Genomic DNA, 26,533 nt, shown 5'->3' with positions numbered 1-26,533 from the left:
ATCTATCTATCTATCTATCCCCCCATCCGGTCTCGGCAGATGGCCGCCCGCCCTGCGCCCGGTTCTGCTCCAGGTTTCTTCCCAGTAATCGGGGAGTTTTTCCTGGCCACAGTGCGCTTGGTGGATCCTGTTGGGTCTCTAAACTATGGTGTACGGTCATAGACCTGCTCTATATATAAAGCGTCTTGAGATAACTTCTGTTGTGATTTGACGCTATACAAAAATAAATTTAACTCAATTGAATTGAATAACAAGCCAAACATAACAAAACCACAAAAAGGATGAAATAATGGTCATAAAATGTAAATACTATTAATCCAATACTTAGTTTAAACGACAGGGTGTTTAGGAATATCATTGTCCTGAAGTTCAGGCCATGTACAGAAGCACACACACAGACGGGCCTGTAGTTTAGTTCCATAACAACTTATCATGTCTCCGCCATGCTGCACCCGCTGAATAACCCCCCCCCCACCACCCCTAAATAGTTCCGTCATCAGAAGTGGTCGTCCCGGCAACACAACGCTGCCAAATTGACACTCTTTGTTGAGCCGATTGTAGCCTCGCTAGATCTTGAATGAGCAGACAGGAGAAATAAGAGTCGCAGCTCCAGGAGGACGGAGAGGCGAGGGAGGGAGAGAGGGAGGGAGAGAGAGAGGGAGGGAGGGGTGTAAAGAGCGAGTTGTGAAACAGGTCATCCAACGTCGCAGTCAGGCCTCATTTGGCCTCCATAATGAAGCGACCCCGGAAAAAACCTCTCCATCTTTGTTCCCCCGGACAATGGCCGTGCACCGGCAGAGAGAATCATCTGACACATGAACTCCCCGCGGTCAGCTGTGCTCAACAGGCTGGACGGAGAAGGGTGGGGGGTTGGACCCAGGCCTGGCCTGGCAGGGAGGACAGTTCATCCTTCACTCTGCCCGAGCACCAAACAGGAACTGCTTTTGCTTGTCAAATGATAAAAAGAGTTGATATGCAGTTCTAACTGTGTGGCTCCAATATCCCTTCCCCTGCCCTTTCCTATCACTTTAACCCCCAGTGAACACGGGAAGTCTCGGTTCATTTAAAACATTATTTTAATATCATATCTGGTAATTATTTATTGAATTTGCTAATTAAATCTTAGAAGGCAAAACGGACATGTTGGTGTGAAAAATGCTGAGACAATCTGATGATGGAGGAAGGAGAGCAGGAGAGCGAAGGTGAAGAACAAACAAAGTATAAAAAGGAGGTTTTCTAATGACTTATTATTACGCTCCATGTCCCTGTTGCAGCGTGAGAACAGCAGAGTGTGTGTGTGTGCGTTGAATAATTCATTTTGGCTGGGTAAGGCCACAGTTTGCACCCGGCTCATAGCAGCTCTGTGTTTACTTCCATCTTCAATGTATTTCGTTTAGGGCTGTCAGTCGATGAAAATATTTAATCGCGTTTAATCACAAATGAATCACAATATTTATCTGATCAAAATGTACCTTAAAGTGGCAGTAGGCAACAATATTTTGGCATAATTTGGCAAAAATTCCATAATAACCTTTCAGCATATTGTAATTCAAGTGATCTGAGAGAAAACTACACCTCTGCACCTCCTCATGGCTCTGTTTACAGGCTTTAGAAAATCTTGCCCGTGACGGCAGACTTTGACCAATCACAGGGCATTTCAGAGAGAGCGTTCCTATTGGCTGTTCCACAAAAGGAGATGCACGTTCACGTCTGGTCTCTGCAGATAGTGAAAGCCTCGGTCAATGGCGGAACAACCTACTGGAAAGCTTGCTATTCCAGCATTGGCAGCAACTGCCTACACCTCAAAACAACCCAAAAAAAGAAAGACAGACTTTCAAAAAGACAGTCCAAACTGTTGATGTCGTTAGAAGGTAATGTGTAGCTCGCTGCGGTAGCCTCCTCAGATGTAGCGAGCACGTATGAAGCGCGTGCATATGCCCGTTCTCGTGTGGGGGGAAGGGCTTCGGACAGAGAGGGGAGAGCGGAGAGAGGAGAGAGAGGAGAGAGCAGCTCGAGGGGATGCAGGATTTTGCGTTTTCCGGATTTCTACGCACTGCAGCTTTAAAGGGAGATTTGTCAAGTATTTAATATGTATGTAATCAATTGACAACACAAAAAATATTGTCCAGAAACCCTCACAGGTACTGCATTTAGCATAATGCTCAAATACTAATGCTCTAAAGACAATAACCAACCCCCTGCTGGACCCACTGCAGTTCGCCTACAGACCTAACAGATCTGTAGACGACGCAGTAAATTTAGCCCTTCATTACATTCTCCAGCATCTGGACTCCCCTGGCTCCTATGCCAGGATGCTGTTTGTGGACTTCAGTTCCGCATTCAACACCATCAGCCCAGCTCTGCTACAGGACAAGCTTTCCCTGCTGAGCGTGCCTGACTCCACCTGCAGGTGGATCACTGACTTTCTAACTGACAGGAGTCAGCACGTAAGGCTGGGGAAGCAAGTCTCCGACACCCAGACCATCAGCACCGGTGCCCCCCAAGGCTGCGTTCTCTCCCCACTGCTCTTCTCCCTGTACACCAACGGCTGCACCTCCAGACACCAATCTGTCAAGCTCCTTAAGTTTGCAGACGACACCACCCTCATCGGCCTCATCTCCGAGGGTGACGAGTCTGCCTACAGATGGGAGGTTGACCATCTGGCATCCTGGTGCAGCCAGAACCACATGGAGCTGAACGCCCTGAAGACAGTGGAGATGGCAGTGGACTTCAGGAGGAACTCAGCCCCGCTCCCCCCCCCTCATCCTGCGCGGCTCCCCAGTCAACACGGCGGAGTCGTTCCGTTTCCTGGGCACGACCATCGCCCAGGACCTCAAGTGGGAGCTAAACATCAGCTCCCTCACCAGTAAGGCCCAGCAGAGGATGTACTTCCTGAGGCAGTTGAAGAAATTCAACCTGCCACAGTCCATGATGGTGCACTTTTACTCGGCCATCATCGAGTCCATCCTCACCTCCTCCATCACCGTCTGGTTCGCCGCTGCCACCGCCAGGGACAAGGCCAGGCTGCAGCGGGTCATCCGTGCTGCAGAGAAGGCGATCGGCTGCAACCTTCCCTCCCTCCAGGAGCTGTACACCTCCAGGACCTTAAGGAGGGTAGGGAAGATTGTGGCCGACCCCTCCCATCCTGGACACCATCTTTTTCAGACTCTGCCATCTGGCAGGAGGTTAAGGTCCATCAGGACCAAAACCTCACGTCACAAAAACAGTTTCTTCCCCATGGCAGTGGGGCTCTCCAACAGCCCATCCACCCCCCTGTGACTGTCTCTCCCTCACACACAAACTACTGCCCCCCCACCCCCTCTGCCGACACTGTCTCTCCCCCCTCTCTCAATATTTGCACTATCTTTATATCATGTTTATAGCTTATTTGTAATTTGTAAATTGTACATTTTTATTATTTTATTCTAACGTTTTTATCTATTCTTTTGTTATTATACAGTTTGTCTTGCACCAATAATGCCAAAGAAAATTCCTAGTGTATACCTCTTACACCTGGCAATAAACACCATTCTGATTCTGATTCTGAAAAATCATAACATGGCAAACTGCAGCCCAACAGGCAACAACAGCTGTCAGTGTGTCAGTGTGCTGACTTGACTATGACTTGCCCCAAACTGCATGTGATTATCATAAAGTGGGCATGTCTGCAAAGGGGAGACTCGTGGGTACTCATAGAACCCATTTTCATTCACATATCTTGAGGTCAGAGGTTTAAGGGACCCCTTTTGAAAATGGCCATGACAGTTTTTCCTCGCCAAAATTTAGTGTAAGTTTGGAGCATTATTTAGCCTCCTTCAGGACAATCAAGTATGACATGGTTGGTACTGATGGATTCCTTAGGTTTTCTAGTTTCATTGGTGGCGTTAAAACAAATTAATGTTAACGCGTTAACTTTGACAGCCCTAATTTCTTTACAGATTAGGTTTGGGATGCAGCATTTGAAATGATGCCGTTTGGCACCGCCATCTTTGTCTTGTCATCCTTTCCCACCTGGTTAGCCTTAATCATCATTTACCATCTCTTTCATTTTCAAATACTCAGCAGAAAAAAGACGCTTCGCCCGTCGCCCGCTGAAGCTTCGCTACATGACCTTTGACACGGTAAACCTATCAGTGAGTCGTGTTTGCATGGACGGCGTCAGCTCCAAGTGCTTAGCTTTGTATATGTGTGTGTGTGTGTGATCTGATGAGGTGGTCCTGCCTGGCTGCTCTCTCTGCTCCCACTCCTCATTCACTGTGTGGCTCCTCACGCTGTGGTTTAGACTACCAGCTAGTGAACCATCTCAATGTAGTATGTTGGTATCAGTTAGGGGTGTAACGGCACACAGAAGTCTTAGTTCGGTGTGAGTTGGGAAAATGCACGAGGATCTGTTTCTTTATTATTTAGAACAGACAACAGTCTTCCTGCTGGGGACTGAGGGAGCATTTTACCCACTGGCATTTTTGGTAAACTATTTTCATTATAAAAATAAGGAACATTTCAAACACTTGTGTATTACACTGTAGGAACACTGAACAAACACTTTCCCAGAAGGCAACAGGTCACAATAGGCTATAAAACTGAAAAGCATCTCTTATGCTGTGAAACTGAAAATACTAAATATACATAATACTAAAAAAATCAATCTGTGCATTAGGAGGAGTATTAGGGCCACATTGAGGGGAAAGTCATAACTTTACGAGAAAAAAAAAGTAATTTCCTCTTCTACAAAAGAGTTAATATCCCCCAGGTTTGGGTGGTTCTTTCTTCGGAATAAACGCAGTTTCTTGCACAATCTTTTCAAGGTCCTGATACTGATGATAACGTGGTGCTGAGGTGCTGATTTATGAAACCTATAGATACTAAAGTATGACTTCACAAGATGCTCCACATTCCTCATTTTCACACAGGTGGCACGCTGCTCTATTTCCCCTCTAAAATAACACGTCAAATTACTGCTTTATAATATTATGATTTTATTCTCGTAATATTACAACTTTTTTTCTCTTAAACTTATGACTTTATTCTTATAATATTACAAGTTTTTTCTCGTAAACCTATGACTTTATTCTCATAATATTATGACTTTATTTTCATAATACTATGACTTTATTCTCGAAATATCTGATTTATTTATTTTTCCTCAATGTGGCCCTAATATTCCGTCGTAATGTTTCAATTAGATCCACGGTGGCTATATTTAAACATTCAAAGCACCCAAACATTTAAATATTCAGTTTTTTCCAGTAGGGGTCCGGGTTGTTTTTTCCTCGTCCCGGTGATCGGCACATCTAGGTTATGCCGTTGAATTGAATGTGCGTCAGCATGTTGGATGTGTTTCCATTCACATCCTGGTGGAGCAACGCCGACACACCGCCCTTGTCTTATACACAACTCTCTCTCTCCATTGCTGTTGTAGCTTTTTTTCCCCAATACTTTATTTAGAAAGTTCAATACAGTAGTTACATAAAGTACATGTTCAGATTTTTCATTACGAAAAAAAACTGTAAATACACTGGAAAAACAAAGTTCGGAAACTTGTGTTTGGTCGATTATTTCTCTGTTGTTACAATTCTAATGGTCATTGTATTTTACATCGTTGGAAAGCCTGTTTATTTACCTTTACAATGATCTCCAACTTGTAAGGATCATGCATTTGTGGGATGAGCAGCACAGCTGATTATGTTGGTAGCGCCCAAGAAAAATTTGCAAAAATGCCCCGTCAATTGTAAACAGTGTATTCTCCTGTTGGTGTTGACTCTTGTTTTGAGTTGTTTGGTGGATTGGATGATTGAACTCTCTTTCAGTTACGAGGAACAAACAAGACATATCGGCTATTTTAGACTTTATTCATTTAATACACCATCAGGAGCCTCAGTAGCGGTGGAAGATCCATTCGCAGCCACAACAGCCTGGCACCTCCTCCTCATGCTGGTCACCAACCTGGTCACACGTTGCTGTGGAATGGCGTTTCATTCCTCAACCAGGATTGGTTGCAGGTCAGCTAGCGTGGTTGTGTTGGTCACTCTAACACGTATAGCACGCCCAACCTGATCCCACATGTTGAATTGGGTTGAGGTCTGGACTCTTGGCAGGCCGTTCCATTCTCTCTACTCCCACATTGTGGAGGTAGTCTATGATAACCCTGGCTCTGTGGGGGCGAGCGTTGTCATCTTGGAGGATGAAGTTAGTTCCCAGATTGTGGAGATATGGGATCGCCACTGGCTGCAGAATCTCATCCCGATATCTCACTGCATTGAGATGGCCTTCAATGATGACAAGCCTTGTTTTGCCAGTGAGGGAGATGCCGCCCCACACCATGACACTGCCCCCACCAAAAGCTGTTACTCGATCGGTTCAACAATCAGCATAGCGTTCTCCGCGTCGTCTCCATACTTTGACCCTGCCATCCAACTTTGGCAGACAGAACCTGGACTCATCACTGAACATGACATTCCCCCACATGTTCAGGTTCCATTGTCTGTGTTGTCGACACCAGCGCAAACGGGCCTGACGGTGAAGGGCAGTCATTGCAGGCTTCCTGGTAGCCTTATGAGAATACACTGTTTACCATTGGCAGAGCATTTTGGCAAATTTTTCTTGGGCGCTACCCACATAATCAGCTGTGCTGCTCATCCCACATATGCATGATCCTTACAAGTTGGACATCATTGCGAAGGTAAATAAACAGGCTTTCCAACCATGTAAAATACAATGACCATTAGCATTGTAGCAACAGAGAAATAATCGACCAAACACAAGTTTCCAAACTTTGTTTTTCCAGTATATATTCTCAGTATAAAAATAATATAAAAATAAAATAAATTATACAACAAAATAAAATGTAAGGAAAGGAAAAGAAGATGAATAAAAAGAAAAAAGAATCTGTTAAACAATTGGAATCTACATGAGCACTCAGAATGAGGGGAAATCCCTCCGTCCACCTGTTAACTGGCTCTGGTCTAACAGGAGACCCACGTGGTCGTATAGAGCAGCGTGTGCAGTAGAGGACAGCCTGGCGGCCGAGGGCTTCAGGTCCTGTCTCCTGTAGCAGCTCCTCCTCGTCTCTAAAACAAGACACTTATTAAAGTTTCAGAGGTCTGTCTCTACGGCTTCTGACAGCCCACAGTCACACAGCTGCTGCTCAAAAGCAGCCTGCTTATCACCTGTCGACACTTGAGAACACACACACACACACACAGACACACACACACACACACACACACAAACAGTTGTGAGTGTGTGTTAGCTGTTAGATGGACCAGGGGACAGTTGTTTTTCACCTTTACTGTATAGGTTCTACCCTAACGGTGTGTTTTATAGACCCTTTTAAAGCCAACATCATGATTACGTCACGTAACTGGAGGCAAACCTGAATCACCTCAGAGTAGTAGGCTATAGTTACACATAGAAAATGTCATCTTTTTACAATTTGAATATAATATTTGAATTTTAGAATATTCTTAGACAGCCTTACCTCACTGTGCTGTATCTAGCAACAGTCCATCCACACGCTGCCATGTGTTTTTTTACTTCCACCGTCTCTGCTATTTGATATTTAAGCTCAGGGGTCAGCTGCTGAGCTGTCGGGGATTCGGTGTCATGCTCATGGACACTTCAGTAGGGGGTGTCCAATCACTTTTTTTTTACATTTTCTCACAATCCAACATGTGCTGATAATAGCCAGTCCCACACCGATTCTGTTTTCCTCTATACAGCTGCACTGAGCACGCTGAAATGACTGAAGCCAATCCAATTTAGATCAGATATGCTTGACGATTAAATGCTGTTAACCTGAACGACAGCTTTCCTTTAAAGGGGCACTCCGCCAATTTTACGCATCAATTTCACGAGTGCAGCGTACTACACAGGCTGTGAAGACAGTTGTATGATGTCTTGTGTGAATCTGGAGGAGCTTCATCAAGTCTGAGAATGTGACTCAAGTCACCAGAGTGACTCACAAATTCATAACGGAAAGACTGAGATACAAACCGGGGCATTTAAAGGCTCATTCTAAACTAACGAAAACACGCCGATTCTTATTTTCAGGTGATTATACACTAAAGATAACATAGTTATTGTTATTAATATTATATTCTATTTCTGCCAATAGATCCCTCTAAATGCTACACATTGGACCTTTAAAAGTTTTGTGTTTTACCAGGCAGGGTGGACAAAGAGTATAGAAGCAAAGAGATGAAACTCCGGTGTTTTTATAATATTTTGTTGTTCAACACAGGCCATTTCGGTAGAATATGACAATAGAATAGAAATAATTTTGTTTTACTTCTCTACGGCACTTTGTAGGCGGATGTTTTACTGGCGTGCGGTAGTCCCTTTCAGTCCAAAATGGCGGAGGCGGAGCTCTGCTGCTGGGCGCTGATGTTGCAATGGAACGAACAATTGACTTTTGCTTCTTATCAATATACATTGCCAGTTTTTCCTCACAAAAAATTTAGCGTAAGTTTGGAGCGTTATTTAGCCTCCTTCCTGACAAGTTAACATGTCATGGTTGGTACCAATTGTTTCCTTGGGTTTTCTAGTGTATGATGCCAGCATATTCACTTCCTTAAGACTGAACCCGCTATAACCTCTGAAAGACCGAATAGCGTCGGATTGTTTAAAGGTTAATATTTTATATTGTAAAAGATCGATTTTATTTTATTTTACCCGTACAAAGGACCAAAAGTCAGAATGTCTCTCGGACCATTCTTCTGTAATCTGTCCCTCATAAGTCTCCCAACTACATGACAGTGCAATATTAATTTGCTGGTCTTTTGATGGCGCTCATATATTATTTAAAACAGTAGCAAAGTCAAGCTATCAGCTTTCAAATATCTTACATGGCACATGGCACAGGTGTTACAAAAATAACAAAACAAGCCCAACAGCTATAGTTTTGCACAGAATAATAGTTCTACTTAAGCGGCTCCCTCTTAAATCGGCTGTATTTTGCACTGAAGGAACCAAATGGCCTCAATTATTCAACTCCATTGTAGTTTTTTCCGCTATGACTGTATCATGTTTGTGCAGATCGTATTCCCAGCGTTGCGGCCGGTGGTGCTGTATTATCAGTGTAAGTGCTGTATCCACACGTGTAACCTCAGGCAGCAGATGTCACTGGTAGTAAAAACTGGAAGAGGCTTATGTGGCAGCCTGTAATGCCTCTGCCAACCTAATGCCCAATACCCTACCCTGCCTGCCAGCCTCTGTGTGTGTGTATGTGTTGTGTGTGTGTTTGGTGGGGGCTGCCTGATGATCCAGTCCAGACTAGATGCTCTCTGCTTCCTCTCACTGTTTGGGAAAGACTGCCAACTGTTGAGGCATGCTGCCTTTTTCTCTGTATATCTGTGTGTGTGATGGGATGGGATGCTATAGTTCTGGTTGAAGAAAGCTGACTTTCTGGCTGTAAATGTGGCCCGAAGAGTAAAAACAGGTGGCGGCTCTGTTTGTCCATCTGTCCCCTCTCCCACAGCAGCTGTCTGTCCTTTCCCCTTCCTCCTCCTCCTCCTCCTCGTCTGTGTGTTGTCTTCGCTCAGGTCGAGGGTCACAAACTACGATCTGTACAAGTCAGTCGGTCCAGCCATACTTTCCCGTAAAACACACTCGGCGTTACCTAGTAATAGCAGCGCTCTTCGTCTGGTTGTTTGCACGTATCTGCTGGAGGGAGCAGTTAGTGAGTGTTTGAGGGGGCATGAGGTCGTGGAGATGAGATTTTGTGCCAACTTTCATTTAGTCTTAAGGGGCTATTCTATTCTTTTTATTCTTATATTCAACAAATCTCATGCTAAGACTTTAAGTCAAGTCAAGTCAATTTAATTTGTATTGCCCAAAATCAGAAATTTGTCTCAGGGGGCTTCACAATCTGTACAGGATACGACACCCTCTGTCCTTTACAGTACGACCCTCTCATCAGTTAAGGAAAACCAAAAAAAAACCTTTGAACAGGGGGAAAAAATGGCCTCAGGAAGAGCAACAGAGGAGGGATCCCCCTGCCAGGATGGACAGACGTGCAATAGATGTCGTGTGTACAGAGTAACAACAACATTAAAATACAACATAGACAATCCATATGACAGAAAATAATACGTATAATGTGAACATATGTGAGAAGGTGGATCCAGGAGGACGTCAAGCAGCTTCTCGGCGTCATTAAATAGATAGAGCCAGAGCAACAATTGATAAAAATGATCAATAATCCCTCGAAAATACCACATGAAGACACCCAAGAACTCGAGGAACACCATAGAAAAGCCATGCTGTGATTTGGTATCAAAAACGAGGAAAGCCATCCATCCTCTGAATGCTCTAGGTCTCTAGTTTGTGGCTGTAAAGTTTCATGAGGCTGTGATTATCCTAGAGGTCACCACAGGTCATTTTATACAGTGAGGTCAAGCTAAAAAAAATGGTCTCACTACAATGAAATGGCTACTATGGGAACTAACATCATCACACATGAATACAGTTGGGCTCATTAGATCCACAAGAGTCTCAGCTTTACAGTGATACCCAATTTATGATTCCAAGACTGTTTAGGGACATCAAAAGTCGGAGAGTGTTGAGAGACAGATCAACACACTGTTGGTCTTTACATGGCATTTGAAGAATAGAATAACAGTTAAACATCCTTTTTATAAAAAATCTGTTTATGAATGTTGTCAAACTTCCCCAAAGTCAGCCTGTGTGTGTGTGTGTGTGTGTGTGTGTGTGTGTGTGTGAGAGAGTGAGTGAGTGAGTGAGTGAGTGAGTGAGTGAGTGAGTGAGTGAGTGAGTGAGTGAGTGAGTGAGTGAGTGTGTGTGTGTGTGTGTGTGTGTGTGTGTGTGTGTGTGTGTGTGTGTGTGTGTGTGTGTGTGTGTGTGTGTGTGTGAGTGTGAGTGTGAGTGTGAGACCTAGAGCGGTGTCTGTCCTACATCTTACACTGCGTGAGGCAAGTCTGCTCTTATCAGCTCAAGATAAAGAGAAGCGCCGTTCAACGCCCCTCAGCTCCTTGGTCCCTCTTTCTCTTTCTGTTTTATCATCTCTGTCTTGTGGTTCTATTTTCCCGTTTGTATTCCCATCAAATTGTGAAGGACATTTGATACAATAAATCAGCTTTGCGAGTGTTAAAACGCCTGTCTTTCTGTTCCATTCTAATGTTGTGTAAAACAACTCCCAGACAGGGTTGTCTTCTTTAATTGCCGTCTGAATTCAGTTCAACCTGTGCACCCCTGTGGAACGGCCACATGTAAAGCCTCCCCCCCCTCCAGTCTCTTCACATCCACAGAAGTGTGTCACTTTCTGTGCTGATGCAGCCCTTTACCCAGCGGAAATAACACATGATAAAAGCAGATATTCCATCTGTATTTTTTCCTCATTAAAATGTGTGTGTGTGTGTGTGTACAATGAGCAGCAGCAGGGTGCATCGTCAGCCCTTTTAGGAAAGCTTTGACAAGTGAGCGCTGTGTTCAGCTTGTAAAATACATCAGCTGTTCTGTCTCTCACTGTCATTCTCTCTCTCTCTCTCTCTCTCTCTCCATTCACTTCCATGTTATTCCTCTGTCATAATTCTCTTCTCACGCTCCACCTCTCAATCGGCTTCTCTCGGCGCTCACCGTCTTTCTCACGCCCACACTAACAGATGGGTCGTAGCTATTGTTTCACACTGCAAACACGGCCAGTTTATTACGGCTCTGAAAGCAGTTATGATGTGTGTGTATGTGTACTTGTACATATATGTTTGTGAGGACCAATTTGAAAGCAGGGGATGCTTTAGGGCGGGGCTACCTTGTGATTGACAGGTTGCTACCACGGCGTTGTCTGGTCTGGGAGTTGTCCGTGTTTTCATCTTACAACTTTAACCCTTTCACAGTGTGTTTTCAGTTCATGAAAGTTAATTACAACATTTTGGTCGCATAAAAATGTCTAATTCGGCGTTCGGTTGTACTTAGCTCCACCCTCTCGTGTCACTTCTGGTTGCGAAAAAAACAAGATGGTGACGGCCAAAATGCCAAACTTGAGGCTTCAAATCCGTAGTCCACAAACCAGTGGGTGACGTCACGGAGACTACGTCCACTTCTTATTAGGGATGGTAATAATTAACCATTTAACCGTTAACCGACGTTAAGAACTTTATCCGATTAATGTTATCGGTTAAATGGTTAAAAGAAATATTAATAATTAATTAAAAAGCTGAGCAAAATTCAGAGGAGCGACTCGTCACTTTAAGGAGAAAAGCTGTTCCACTTTAACAGTCCACCTTAAGACAGTCTGAGCTGCAGGATACAGGAAGTTGGCTCCCGTCTTGCGCATCACATTTTCCCCCAGTCACGCGATCCCCCCAACAGTTTGAGAATCACTGGGTTAGGGTTGGGGTTAGACATTTAGTTGTGATGGTTAAGGTCAGGGTAAGGGGCTAGGGAATGCATTATGTCAATGAGTGTCCTCACATAGAAGTACAGGGACGTGGGATGTGGGCTTATTGGAGCTTCCTTAGCTCGGTGCTGGTCATTATCAGTATGCAGGTCCAACACTGACCAGGCCTTACAGCCACAGTTCTCATCAAATACATAACCTCCACTGGAGAATCCAGCACCACTGGTACTGACTGAGAGTACTGCAGAGTAGGACACACACACACACACACACACACACACACACACACACACACACACACACACACAGGCTTGAGCATGTCTGGATGCTCAGCAGCACGGTCTGAATATTAACACTGTGGTCCCACTAGCTCTGCTGTTTCCTTCTCTCTGGATGGAATTTGAAAATAAAATGACAGGCTTTGAGCAACAGAGCTGTACCATAGCACCCCCTTAAAACATGAGAAGTCCCGTCCCTGCGCCCTGTTAGCCCCCATTAACCAAAGGATCAATGCTGTTAGAAGGCTTCTGATTTTAATTTTTTCAGGTTTTATAAACTGTATCAACATTTATCTTGCGAGTTAGCCAATCTACAAAAATGACACTGTCGGCTTTTAAATGTGCGCTCGACCAAAGATGATTGGTTACGGAGACAAACGTTTCAAAATGACCGACTCTTTCAGTCAATAAGCAACCTACCATTAACTTTTCAAGCCCTGTGTGTCGTAGCAAGTACTGGCCATGAATATATTAAGAGAACTTGATACTGTGTGGTGCCCTATGAATGTTTCTAACAGGGCACGTATCCTCTGGCTTTGGTGTCTTTGGGTCCACAGAGCATAACACTAGAGTCCTTGTTGAGAGTAGCCAGGCTATAGACATGACCTAATATTTCCCCCCCACTGCCAGGTGCCATTGTAACGACATAATCAGTGTTATTCACTTCACCTGTCAGTGGTCTTAATGTTATGGCTGATCAGTATATACATCACAGACTGTCCCTAACCTGGTCTAAGGAATTACCAAACCAAGTTCTCAACAAGTTGCCACACCATCAGAAACAGTGTTAGTAGCTCAGGAGGGGAGGATGGCCAGTAAAAGGTAGGAGGGAGGGAGTGATGGGAGGCTGCAAGCTGGACTTCCATAAATATTTTCAGTAATTGAAAAAAATGCAAAGCACAGGGAAAGCCAGGTGAGAGGAGGGGAGCTCTTGTTTCTTCTGCTGATGCTTTGGCTGAGCTCCTGTTGTCTTTTGCACAAAGTTCTTAGTCAGCAAGGAATTCCACACACACACGCACACACACACACATACACATATTGCGCTTTCACTCTTATCTGCTTATCTGCTGTTTGCAAAGACTTAGAAACATAAGCAGAGAGACGCATAAACACACATACGAACCAAAGAAAACGTAGTATTAATCGCTTTAATGAAGCCTCGTTATACTCTGCAGGATGTACAGATGGGTGTGTGGAAGCCTTTACTGTGGGTGTGCTTGTGTCTGACAGTGCGAGGTAGAAAAGGATTTTTATTCCCAGTATTCTCACCAGTATATCTGCTGCTACCTAACATGGAGGATTCAGCCTGTTATTTTGTCAACCAGGCACTTATGTAACATTATTTTCACTCTAATCCCATACTATAAAAAAAACCCAATTCATGTACATTTTTTTTTTTTTACTGTTCACTTAAAAGTGCAGTGTGGAAGAGCTGGACAGAATTCTAGATTAAAACCTATAACAATGAATAAACATCAACAGGATGTGAAGAGGTCACAGTGTTGATGTTATGTCAAAGACGTCTACGTATTGTGTTGCAGATAGGGCTGGGCAATATGACGATATATATCGTCATATGATATCAAATGTCTATCCTATATATCCTGATATATACGACGGAGTATTAGGGCCACTTTGTAGGAAAAAAAAATCTGAGATCACAAGAATAAAGTCATAACTTTACGAGAAAAAAGTAATTTCCTCCTCCACAAAAGAGTTAATTTCCCCATCAGGTCCATGGTGGATTTTTCTTCAGAATAAACGCAGTTTCTTGCACAATCTTTTCAAGGTCCTGTTACTGATGATAATGTGGTGCTGATGTGCTAAAAGATGAAGTATTTCATTATTTGTGAAACCTAAACTAAAGTATAACTTCACAAGATGCTCCACGTTCCGGAACGCTGTTCTATTTCCCCTCTAAAATAACACGTAAAACTACTACTTTATAATATTATGACTTTATTCTCATAATATTACAATTTTTTTTTCTCGTAAACTTATATCTTTATTCTCATATCACAACTTTTTTTCTCTTAAACTTCTGACTTTATTCTCAAAATTTCAGATGTATTTATTTTTCCTCAATGTGGCCCTAATACTCCATTGTCGATATAGGCTAGGCCTATATTTATTTATTTTTTCTCTATAATTTCATTTAAAATTGTTCTGTTCAAGATCTTAAAATGAGGAAATACATTACATTAAAAGATATGACTTAACATTTTACTCGCGTTTCAGTAGAAGCTGTCAGCAGGATGTCTCAAACACCTGTGAGCCAACTGATTAGGTTTTGTTGGAGACCTGGATCTGAGATTTCATTTTTTTTTTTCTTTCAAACGGTTACTGTTACTTATTATTACTTCTTGAAAATGACATGACTGGGATTGGCTTTTGAAAACAGTCCAACCTTTCCTTTGAGTACTTTGATGTGTGCTTACTGGTACATTATGTCGTAGCTGGTCACTGTTGTGGTTTCTCCATCCTTGGCTTCACTGACTCACTGGAATCTGCTGGAAAGGAGGAGCAGGAGAGGCAAGCCAAAAGAATTAATTTGTTGTCTCATGAATCTTCATGCGAGCTGAAAGTCCATTCTAGGATTGTTCCATTGTGTTGGGCTCAGGGTTCCTGTAGTTTTCCTGTATCTTGTTTAGGGCTGTCAAAGTTAAGGCGTTAACGCAAATTTGTTTGAACACCACTAATTTCTTTAACGCATTAATGCAACTTGGGATTTTTAGGTTATCGCGGGTTCAGTTTTAAAGCTAGAGAAAAGATCCTGTTATCATATGAAAATACCTGAGGAATCCATCCGTACCAACCTCGTCATACTAGCTTGTCGCGAAGGAGTTTAAATAAAACTTGCGTTAAATTTTGGCGTGGAAAAACTGGCATGGCCATTTTCAAAGAGGTCCCTTGACCTCTGACCCCTACCATTTATACACCCAACAGACACGGAGCAACATTACCATTCAGTTTGGGTCACGTTTGTGTCCACTTTTAAGTCCAATATTCACTCTCCTTTTAGCTCTGGTTTTGGTCCCCACCAACTTCTGCGAAAAATATATCTGTGTCTTTAGCTGCTAAATGCTCCAATAATAAATATATGCATACATTTGCTTAAAGCAGCATATTTGTCCACTCCCATTATAATTGATTATTGGAGAAGTGCAGTGAGGATTACACACGGCCATTCACTGAGTTTACCTTCATTACATCCCGTGCACATGACGCCAGGCTGCTACGGAGTAACCACACTCGCAGAACCAGGAAACGGTCCCTGAAAGAGGCTAAATAAAAACCCGACACCCTCACAAACAGACCCCTGTGTGAGTGGAATTCCACCGACTCAGCACAAACCGGCTGCAGAGGAGGCGGAGGCCCGTTAGGAACGGCCCCAACAAAACCCTTTTTTAAACATAAGCAAGAGGCACGTTAGTGGAAAACACTTATTTTGTTAAAGGATGCTTGAGGGAAGATTTTAAAAGCTGTGCGTGTGAGAGTAAACATGAAGCAGGTCCTTGTCCTCCTCCGATGAACCTAAAAGTGTCTGAAATAGCCCTCAGGCCACCAGCAGCTCAGCATTTTCCCGTGGCTGATTAAAAACCTATTGATATTCGGCGGTGGAACTACTGTAGAAAATTGCAACTCATGCGGCTGAAGTCTCTCGTCAGACAGAAGCGTTAACGCCGTGGATTACTTCAGGTAGAATATAATGAAGGCTTCTGTTATCTTGCAGGAGCTGCCGGGACACCTTTGTGTCTCACAGAGAAACAGGGGGAGAGAGAGAGGAAGATAGCGAGGGGATCAAACGAGGCATTAAAGCAGCTTTAACTACATTTTTATATAAATGAAATGCTGCTATTTTAATATAACAAAAGAAATTATGAGGTTTGGTGAGTGAGATCTCATCAGCATGTTCCGATACTGAAATGTGCATTCAAATGAGCTTTCTGGATCGAAACCAATCATGCAAAGTGTGCAGCAAGTGACCCGTCAGTCGCAGAGTTAGTCTAGTGGTTTATGACCTGTAGTCTGTGTTTAGGTAAAACTTGTGGGACTGGAATAATCTCATAGAAGGCAGCTGTAGTTTCCATGAATCCAGTGCATTCAGAGCATGACGCTGTGAAATCGACATATTGTCACCGTAACATTGACATTTTACAGTTTACAATGACAACAGGAGTGATGAAATCAAGGGTTTATAACAGTAGGGGGCTGGAAAGCATTCCCAAGCAACACTCTCCACAAGGGTGTAAAAACTAGAGCTGTCAAAGTTAACATGATAATAACACGTTAATGCAAATTCGTTTAAACGCAACTCATTTCTTTAACACCTTAACGCAACTTGTGTTTTTTAGGTTGTAGCGGGCTCAAGCTAGTGTGAAGATACTGGTATCGTATGAAACTAGAAAAGCCTAATGAACCCATTGGTACCAACCATGTCATAATAACTTGTCAGGAAGAGGTAAAAAATACGCTACAAACTTCTATGAAAATCTGGCACGCCATTTTCAAAGGGGTCCCTTTGACCTCTGACCTCCAGAATGTGAATGTAAATGGGTTCTATGGGTACCCACGAGTCTCTCCTTTACAGACATGCCACTCATGATAATCACATGCAGTTTGGGGCAAGTCATAGTCAAGTCAGCACACTGACACACTGTCAGCTGTTGTTGTTCTGTTGGGCTGCAGTTTGCCATGTATGATTTGAGCATATTGTTTTATGCTAAATGCAGTACTGTGAGGGTTTCTGGACATATCTGTCATTGTTTTGTGTTACTAATTGATTGCCACTGATAATATACACATACATCTGACATAAGAAAGTCATATTTGCCCACATCCCATGTTTGATAAGAGTATTAAATACTTGACAAATCTCCCTTTTAAGAGTACATTTTGAAACGGAAAAAAAAATGTGTGATTAATTTGCGATTGATTGCGATTAACTGCGGACAATGTGATTTACATATTTTAATTGATTTACAGCCCTAATATATACATATATCCTTATCCATAATCAGTGTATTAAGGTAACTTAGATGGCGGTCAGCATGCTCCCAGTTTGGAGAAGCAGACAGGAGTATCGACATGGAAGCCAAGCTAATGTACCGCTGGTGGGAGCACCATTTAGTTCCCCGTCGGAAAGGGTGGTCTGATGGCGAGATAAACAGCAGTAAACAGATGTGAAAATGCAGTCAGAGAAGCTGAGGCTGTGGTGAAATATACAATGAGACACAGTAGTAGACAAAACGTTTTACTTCACCCTGTTCTCTGTAGTTCAGCCTCTCCTGCTACCATCCCACTTCATCTCATCCATGTGAGGTTCACACCTCTTCCTTTCCATAAAGTAAGACCCCAGGTTCATCTTCCACCTCTTGAGTCAAGCCTCCCCAGCTGGGGCAGGCTCAGCCTCCTGCAGAGCGCTCTGCCAAATGCTCCAGCAGTTGTGGTTTCTCTGTGCCAAGACCTCTCCATGAAATAATTTGGCATCTCATTCATGGGCAGCAAAGTCTCCATCCATTAGAATCGTATTGCTCTCATCTGCATCATGGAAAAAGGATCAGTGTTTGTTATTGTGGACAGGAAATTCTTCCATGGTATTTATTCTACTTTCCATCTCTCGTTCACCCTCCCATATTCTTGTGTGTGTCCACCATGTACCACACTGGAGTTTTGATAGATGGGAGTGTGGGAGTCTTATTGTAGCAACAGAGCGTCGCTACCAAACACAGCTCACGTTTGCTGTTCTGCAGATAGCCGAGTCAGCACCGCCATGCTGGCAGATATATATGTGTTATGTTTGTCATGTACACACACTCCCGCGTGCACACACTTTCAGCAGGTTTAACCAGTCAGACTGTAACAGTGATGTGTACTGTAAGGTCTGGCATAATGCTGCATTTTGGGGGCAGCTGTGGTGGCTAGGGGTAGAGCGGGTTGCCTACCAATTGGCAAGTGTTGGCGGTTCGATCCCCGGCTCCTCCGGTCCACATGTTTGAAGTTACCACTTAACCCCGAATTGCTCCTGATGGGCAGGTTGGCTCCTTGCATGGCAGCCTCTGCCATCAGTGTGTGAATGTGTGTGTAAATGCTGACATGTAGTGTAAAGCGCTTTGAGTGGTTGGAAGACTCGAAAGGAGCTATAGAAATGCAAGTCCATTTACCATTTTGAAGAAGGGTCGAGCTGTAGAGCTCCAGGCTCGGGCTCACCTCCTCCGTCGGACCCTTTCTGGTCCCGACCTTGGAGAAGGAAGTGACGTCTGAAACTGTGCATGCCAGACCCGATTATCAGGATAAGATGGCATGCGTTCATTAGTTTGAATACAGCGCTCCAGGGATGACGTATTTTTGTAGGCCAACCAGGAAGTTAGCATCACGCTGGTTACCTCGTCAAAAAGCCAATCCAATAGGATTTTCCATTGGTTTTTGGATTATTGCAGAGAATAAGATTTGTTCCGTAAAATAATCTCCATAAATGAACACCACTTTTATGATTTCTGAAGCGTGAATGCAATCGCCAGAAGTAAAAAGCTAATGTTAGGCTATAAACAAACTACACCACGGTCACATGAGCGCGAGTATACACAACGAGGCTGTAAAGGCGGACTAGTGTTCTGCGTGATGACGTTTAGTATATTTATTTATTGTTGTATATTATGTCGTAGAACAAATCGTTAAAATCATTTCCGGGTTTTTGGACTCATTCCTGTAGCTCTCTATAAGCCACACAACCTCCACAAATAACACCAAGGTAACTTATAAAGTTAGGTAACGTAACGTCAAGCAGCAAATAACTTGAACTAAACTTAGTAGTTTGCTAATGTTAGCTAGCTATGCTAATGTCATTAGCAAACTAGCAAAACTCGCAAACTAGCTGAAATGATTACATTAAGCTTTTTGCATTTCTTTTGTGTTATGCTAACATTAACATTAGTTTGCTTACCACATTAGCATAGCTAGCGTTAGCTAACATTAGCAAACTCACAAGGTTAGTACAAGTTTTTGATGCTTAATGTTACTTTACCTAACTTTATAAGTTACAGTTTATGTTGAAATATTAAGGTTATATTGTTTACCTCGGTGTTCTTGGTGGAGGTCATGTTGCATGGACGTAATACAATGTATTAAATATCTACTCAGTAGGCTATTTTATTTATTAATGATAAGTGTGATAAAACAATACACAGCGTAATATAATAAAATGGCATATAAACGTTATTTATTGATGAGGAAGCACAATAAACACACATGATTTTCTACCTGGGCACACATGATAAACACGTGAATCCACCACGGGGCTAGGCAATGGAGATTTGCCAAAACTGCAAAAAACTGCCAAAAACCAATATCCAATTTACAACCATTTTTTTTTAGTCATGGTTTGACTAATTAATTAATCAACTCATCAGCTCACCACAAACCATAAACATGAATAACCTTTGGTATATTAATAACATGTAATAATGCTATCCAATAAGCTAGTTGACTTTACAACAAGCTAGCACAGCATAGCTTAGCTTATGTGTGTTAAATTAAATTGAATACATTGATTGATTCATTTAGTTTTCACTCTGCAGGAATGAATAGGTTTGAAACAGTAGACCACTGTCTGATATAGCGTTTATGGACCACTTATGGTGCAGGGTGTACTCTGACACTGTAGCCAGAAGCACTACTGACACTGTATCACCATGAAGTGCTAAAAATGTCAACTTAATAACAGGAACTTTAAGGGTTGTAATATTGTCAATATGAAATCATATAGTTTCGATGGGGATAAAAAGGTTACTAAGCAAAAATGACCTTTGACCTTTAAAGGTATCACTTTTGCTGTAATAATTTAGCCAAACTATAGATTCAAAGATAAGAGGAAGTAGTTCTGAGTCACATGTCCACACACACACACACACATTCATTCACATTCACAGGTTACTCTGCGTCTCCCTAATCCTGTCGGTCCATTGGCCCGTTCCTCTCCAGTGGAATGAAAAGTACATCGCCATAGAGACCGCATCAATGGCCTATTAGCATGAGAGGTGAGCTGAGGAGACCAGAGGAGAGACAGTGAATGAAGTAGTGAGAGAGACAGAGTGCAGAGTTTAGGACGGACAGAGTGGGAAAAGAGGAGATACTGAGGGAAGAAGGGAGCAGAAGAATGGGCTGGAGGGAAAGGGATGGATGAATGGAGAGTGTGTTTGAGAGTGGCTGGAAGGAGGGGGGGAGTGGGAAAGTTTAAAAGAACTGATACATCGGCTCTTTCTCTGTTTAGTCAAGGAGGAGGTTTATGGGCACGGATAATTCTGCTTCCCCTGACACTGCCTGTCTGTCTCTTTCTGTCTCTCTCACTGCCTGTCTGTCTCTTTCTGTCTTTCTCCACTGTCTGTCTCTCTCCACTGCCTGTCTGTCTCTTTCTGTCTCTCTCCACTGACTGTCTGTCTGTCTCTCTCACTGTCTGTCTGTCTCTCTCCACTGGTTGTCTGTCTCTCTCCACTGGTTGTCTGTCTCTCTCCACTGGTTCTATTTAGTGCTCCTGTTTTAACCTCTTTTGGCTAATATCTACTGGGGAGTCGGAAGCAAACAAAAATCTATAGTCGACCTCATTATTCCAATAATTTGGCTTCATTAATGAAACGTTGATGGATATGTAGTTTTTTCTTTCTTTTTATTAAACGGCTTTGTTGAATACTCGATTCAGATTGGTCAATCACGGCGTTCTACGGTCTGTTATTTCTTTATAACAGACCGTTGCTATGTATAACAGACCGTTGCTATGGGTGCAGTTCAGATGTCGGACTCTGGCGGACCGTTTTTGTGTCAGATTATTGATTTCTTCAGTAAGTAGCCGTGTAATAAGATGAATAATTATCATTATTTTCATAGTGTATCATTGTTATACACTATAGTTAGTGTATATATTTAGCTGTATTTATAAGATTTTGGCTACCAGAGGTATAACAAACCAGTGTTTCGTTCTCTGTTGAAGAGTATATTAAAGCTACAGTCATAAAACTAACTTTTTGTCATATTTGACAGTAGTACATGAGACGGATAATCTGTGGAAAAAAAATCAGGTTCCTCTACTGTCAGGATATAGTGACAGTTTTCATAGTTGCTCAAAGTTACCAACTGCAGCTTTAATGGATCAAACAAGGATTTCCTAGAAAAGCTTCCATTTCAAGGTTAGGGTGCAATTTGTAAACCCTGAGTAAGGGCCAGAAAGCCTTCAGTGCTTCCCATCAGATGAAGGTCTTGCAATTTATGACTTGATCAATAAATTGCCTCGTTTGTGCAGTAAATTACTTAGGAACTAGACAGCAAGGACAAGGTCTGGGCTTCATTGCCATATACAGTATGTATGTATGTATATATATATATATATATTCTTCATACCTATAAATCATTGGAAACTGCAGTATGAATATTAGTGTGTGACTGAATGTTAAGTAAAACATTAACTATGTGGCCCTTTGTGGTTAATAGGTTTCATTTAGGATTTCTTTTGTTAATCGTGTTGGAGATTATGAAGAGTATTCGTCTTCTTTTTGAGCTCACTCATAACAGGATCAGACTACACGATATTTTTGACGGTTACGATGGTCACTATGTCAGATTAGACGATTGAGGGTCATAAATTCTTGTCGTGACTTGGCTGCGTCACATGACAGACTACACGTCAGTCCCCTGTTGTTCTGACAATACACACTCTCCCGGCACCGCCGTCTTGATATATACGGGCTTACCGGGGCTCAAACCGCCGGGTCTGACCATGTAAAGGGGCCGACGAAGTCCCGGGGGAAAACAATAAAAATGTAATTCACAGGGAGAAGCGGAAGCGGCCGCGCAACGGGATGCTCCATGCGCAAAGACACAACGTCGGTGGTGTTTTTTACTCCGACACAACCTAGATCGAATATCCTACCGCGAGGTCTGGCAGCAGTTACGCCAGGAAGGCCCGATGACATCATTCTGTATAATAAGTAGCCATGTGCTTCTGTTTACAGCTGTGTGCGTCTGTGCTCGGCCGGTCAAATTCACGGCCGTGACGGAACACGTCGTGGAAAGCAAAAAAAAAACCCATCAAATATGCTAGACTTTCTGTCGGGACGTCGTGAGGCGTCCCAGACGCGGCGTCGGTTGTCGTCTACTATGACACACTACACGAGATAAAACGATCGATTTTCACACACTACACTCATTTATCGTTCCCGATCCGAGTCGACACCTTACGACAGCCGCGTCAGGCTACAATCGGACTGATATTGTGTAGTCTCAACCTGGCGTTAAAGGGGACATATCAGGAAAAACTACGTCCGTCCGTCCAACCCATTCTCATGAACACAATATCTCAGAAACACCTGGAGGGAATTTCTTCAAATTTGGCACACATGTCCACTTGGACTCAAGGATGAACTGGTTAGGGCTTGGTGGTCAAAGGTCAAGGTCGCTGTGACCTCACAAAACACGTTTTTGGCCATAACTCAATACGCTAATTATAACAATTTTACACAAATGTCTAATAGGATGAAATGATGAAGTGATGACATGTTGACTTGACTGGTCGGCGGAGGCATACAACCGCGAGGCGGTAATTCTAGATTGAACATTAAAGCCTGTACACGTGTTCGAACAGAAACCCAAAATACATGTATAAACCTGAAAATGAGCATCATGTGTCCCCTTTATCTCTCCATACTGAATTGGAATGGCAGTATTTTGTCACAGCAGGCCGTGATGAAAGACATACTGTATCTATTTGGGTCTTTGGTGATAGACGGAGGAGGAATCTGCAGACAGCTCAGGCTATTTAGGAGCTGACATACTGTAGCGGTGGGTCACACCGGTGAACATGACTGACTCTGGTCAGGTTTGTCTCGGACGACGGACACTGGATACATTTGACCTTTGACCTCCATGGTGTGTTTTACACGGCCTACATAGTCTATTAGGGTCAAGGCCATATGTGACTGAGCGATAGGCTTGTGTCACTGATACAGTGTCATGCCTCTCTCAGGTGAATATAGCACATGCCATTAAAATTGATAAACAGCTCTTCACTGCAAAGGGAAGTCTGAAATCTACTCATGGTCACTAAATGACCATGAGTCATCTTCATGGTCCATAGAATGGGTCCTCAGACTGTGTGTTCATGTCCCTGCAGGAGGCCTGAAGGCTTCAACATCTCTATTCCTGACCTTCCGTTGATCCAGTGGGCTGAGTGCAGCCAGGCTATATACAGACCTGGAACTCATGGCTCAGAGTACTGATATACTGTCATTTTGGTTGAGCATTATCAAGTATCAACTGTGACGTTTTTTGCATTGAACAATACTGTACACATTGGTTGAACATAACTGATCGGAACTCAGGTTCCATTTCTAACCTTTTTATTTGAGAGGAGTGAAGGCCTCAGTATCCTTCAAACAGACTAATGGCCTATTCAGACTACACAATATCAGCCCGATTGTAGCCCGACGCGGCCGTCGTAGGGTGTCGACTCGGATCGGGAACGATAAAAGAGTGTCGTGTGCGAAAATCGATCGTTTTATCTCGTGTAGTGTGTCATAGTAGACGACAACCGACGCCGCGTCTGGGACGCCTCTCGACGTCCCAACAGAAAGTCCACAAAGTGTTCCGTCATGGCCGTGAATTTGACCGGCTGAGCTCAGACGCACACAGCTGCAAACAGACGCACATGGCTACTTATTATGCAGAATGATGTCATCGGACCTGCTACCGGACCTCGCGGTAGGATATTCAATCAAGGTTGTGTCGGAGTAAAAAACACCACCGCCGTTGCGTCTTTGCGCACGGAGCATCCCATTGCGCTCGCACGCTTTTGCTTCTCCCTGGGAATTCTATTTTTATTGTTTTCCCCCGGAACCTCGTGGGCCCCTTTACATGGTCGGGCCCCGAGGGCTTGAGCCCCGATAATCCCGTATATATTAAGACGGCGGTGCCGGGAGAGTGTGTATTGTCAGAACAACAGGGGACTGACGTGTAGTCCGTCATGTGTCACGGCCAAGTCCCAAAAATAATCTATGACGACGCCGGGAAGCTGCTTGACATCCTCCTGGATCCACCTTCTCACATATGTTCACATTATATGTATTATTTTCTGTCATATGGATTGTCTATGTTGTATTTTCATCATGTTGTTACTCTGTACACACGACATATATTGCACGTCTGTCCAACCTGGAAGGGGGATCCCTCCTCTGTTGCTCTTCCTGAGATTTCTCTAATTTTTTTCCCTGTTCAAAGTTTTTTTTTTGTTTTCCTTATCCGATGAGAGGGTCATACTGTAAAGGACAGAGGGTGTCGTATCCTGTACAGATTGTAAAGCCCCCTGAGGCAAATTTGTGATTTTGGGCTATACAAATAAAATTGACTTGACCTTTATGTGTAAAGTCAGTTCCATTTTAAAGACCATTATTACTACACCATGAGCTAAGTTTTACTGTGACTTTGCCGGATTGTGTCACTGACTCTCATAATGGCTTCATTAGTTCAGGATGGCATGTTTCCTTGTTTGGTAACAGATGGTAACATCTGTACAAGAATGAGTAAACCTCTAACAATCCACCACGTAATCCATTCCAGGCCGATGACGTGTGCAGGTCAGAATATCTATTTTTGGAAAAGGGCAGAGAGACATTCCCTCGCTGACGACCCCCAACTGTAGACCCGTTGCACCCCCCCCCACACCCCCACCCAGCTGTTCCACATTTAGCCCTGGCTCCAGTGAGGTGAGTGGGGGAGTGGGGGAATGGGAGAAAATGAGGAGGGGGTGCTATACCGGCAGGCCTTGCTGGTGGGTGGGTGGGCGTATGCCTCGCCACTGTCACTGTCCGTCTAAACGCCGGTTCACTCCCCCCCCCCCTCTGAAGTCAGCCAGTCAGAAGTGGTGGAGCCAGCTGCTCGCTCAGTCAGTCCGTGGAGAAAGTGGACACTCCAAGAATTAGACCAAACGCTTCTAACGACGCGTTCTCTTTCGGAGCGGAGGTGCCGGATTCACCCGAGACGCCGAGATGACTCGTGACTCGTAAGTTTCAGCGGGGTGGTTGAGAAGCAGTGGAGCTACTGTAGGATTTAGGAGGGGTTTAAAGATTGCAGTGGGTCACACTATCAAATGAAAGGAGGCTCAGTGGTCTGTATTAAACATGTTCCCTTTCCTCACCTTCAGTGTTATCCCCTCTGAAGCAGGTTTAGCATTTACAATACAGGCTCATGATTGAGGATTATAGCCTGCCTTTCTACCTGTTCTGTTTGAACTATTCATCTCTTTGGCCTCTCTTCCCGCTCAAGACGAGGAACTAGCTTTTAGCTTTTAGCACCATCCACCTATTCATTTATTATTTGGAGCGTCTCTCACCAGATGAGAAGCTTATACGTGTTGCCGTTGAACTCGGAGTCCAATCAGAGGTGATGGGGCACTTTTCTCCTTCGCTGCCTGGAGAAGGAGCTGCTGTTGTATTTCCAGAGGACTTGTGCGGCGATAGAAATGTATAGAAAAGCTGTTTGTGTATGTTTTTATTGTAAAGGTGTGTGTTCGTGGTGGGGACGTTTAATTTCTCCGCCATAGTAATTCCCCTTACTGTTTGCAAATGTGCGAACACTGAGGTGGAGATGCTGCTAGTTTGTATACTTGAATGCTACATTTGTGAAATACAAATGAGCAAAAGTGACCTGTTAATATCTGCATCCAATCATAGTGGCCATCTTCCATATAAACTAAACCGACTCACGGCGAGTCGCGGACTCACTGTGGTGAGGTTTTGCGGTAACGCTCAAAACAAGCAACGGAGCGGTGACGTTACGGAGCAGAGAGAGCCAGAGGAAATGAATACAATGTAACAACTTAATGCTTTGGGGCGGCTGTAGAGCGGGTCGACCTTTTAACCGT

General features: G+C 43.5%; 1 long non-coding RNA gene across 1 annotated transcript; it reads left to right on the top strand.

Moving 5' to 3' along the window:
- Nucleotides 1-6,830: 6,830 nt before the first annotated feature.
- LOC119477611 lies at nucleotides 6,831-21,017 on the top strand. The gene is made up of 3 exons (XR_005204270.1): nucleotides 6,831-6,844; nucleotides 9,674-9,676; nucleotides 19,771-21,017. It is a non-coding gene; the product is annotated as an uncharacterized LOC119477611 (long non-coding RNA).
- The last annotated feature ends 5,516 nt before the right edge of the window (nucleotides 21,018-26,533 follow it).

Source organism: Sebastes umbrosus, chromosome 18 (genome assembly GCF_015220745.1).
Source record: "Sebastes umbrosus isolate fSebUmb1 chromosome 18, fSebUmb1.pri, whole genome shotgun sequence".
Classification (NCBI taxonomy): domain Eukaryota; kingdom Metazoa; phylum Chordata; class Actinopteri; order Perciformes; family Sebastidae; genus Sebastes; species Sebastes umbrosus.
Note: the sequence above shows the minus strand (reverse complement) of the source record. Positions and strands in the feature narration are given on the sequence as shown.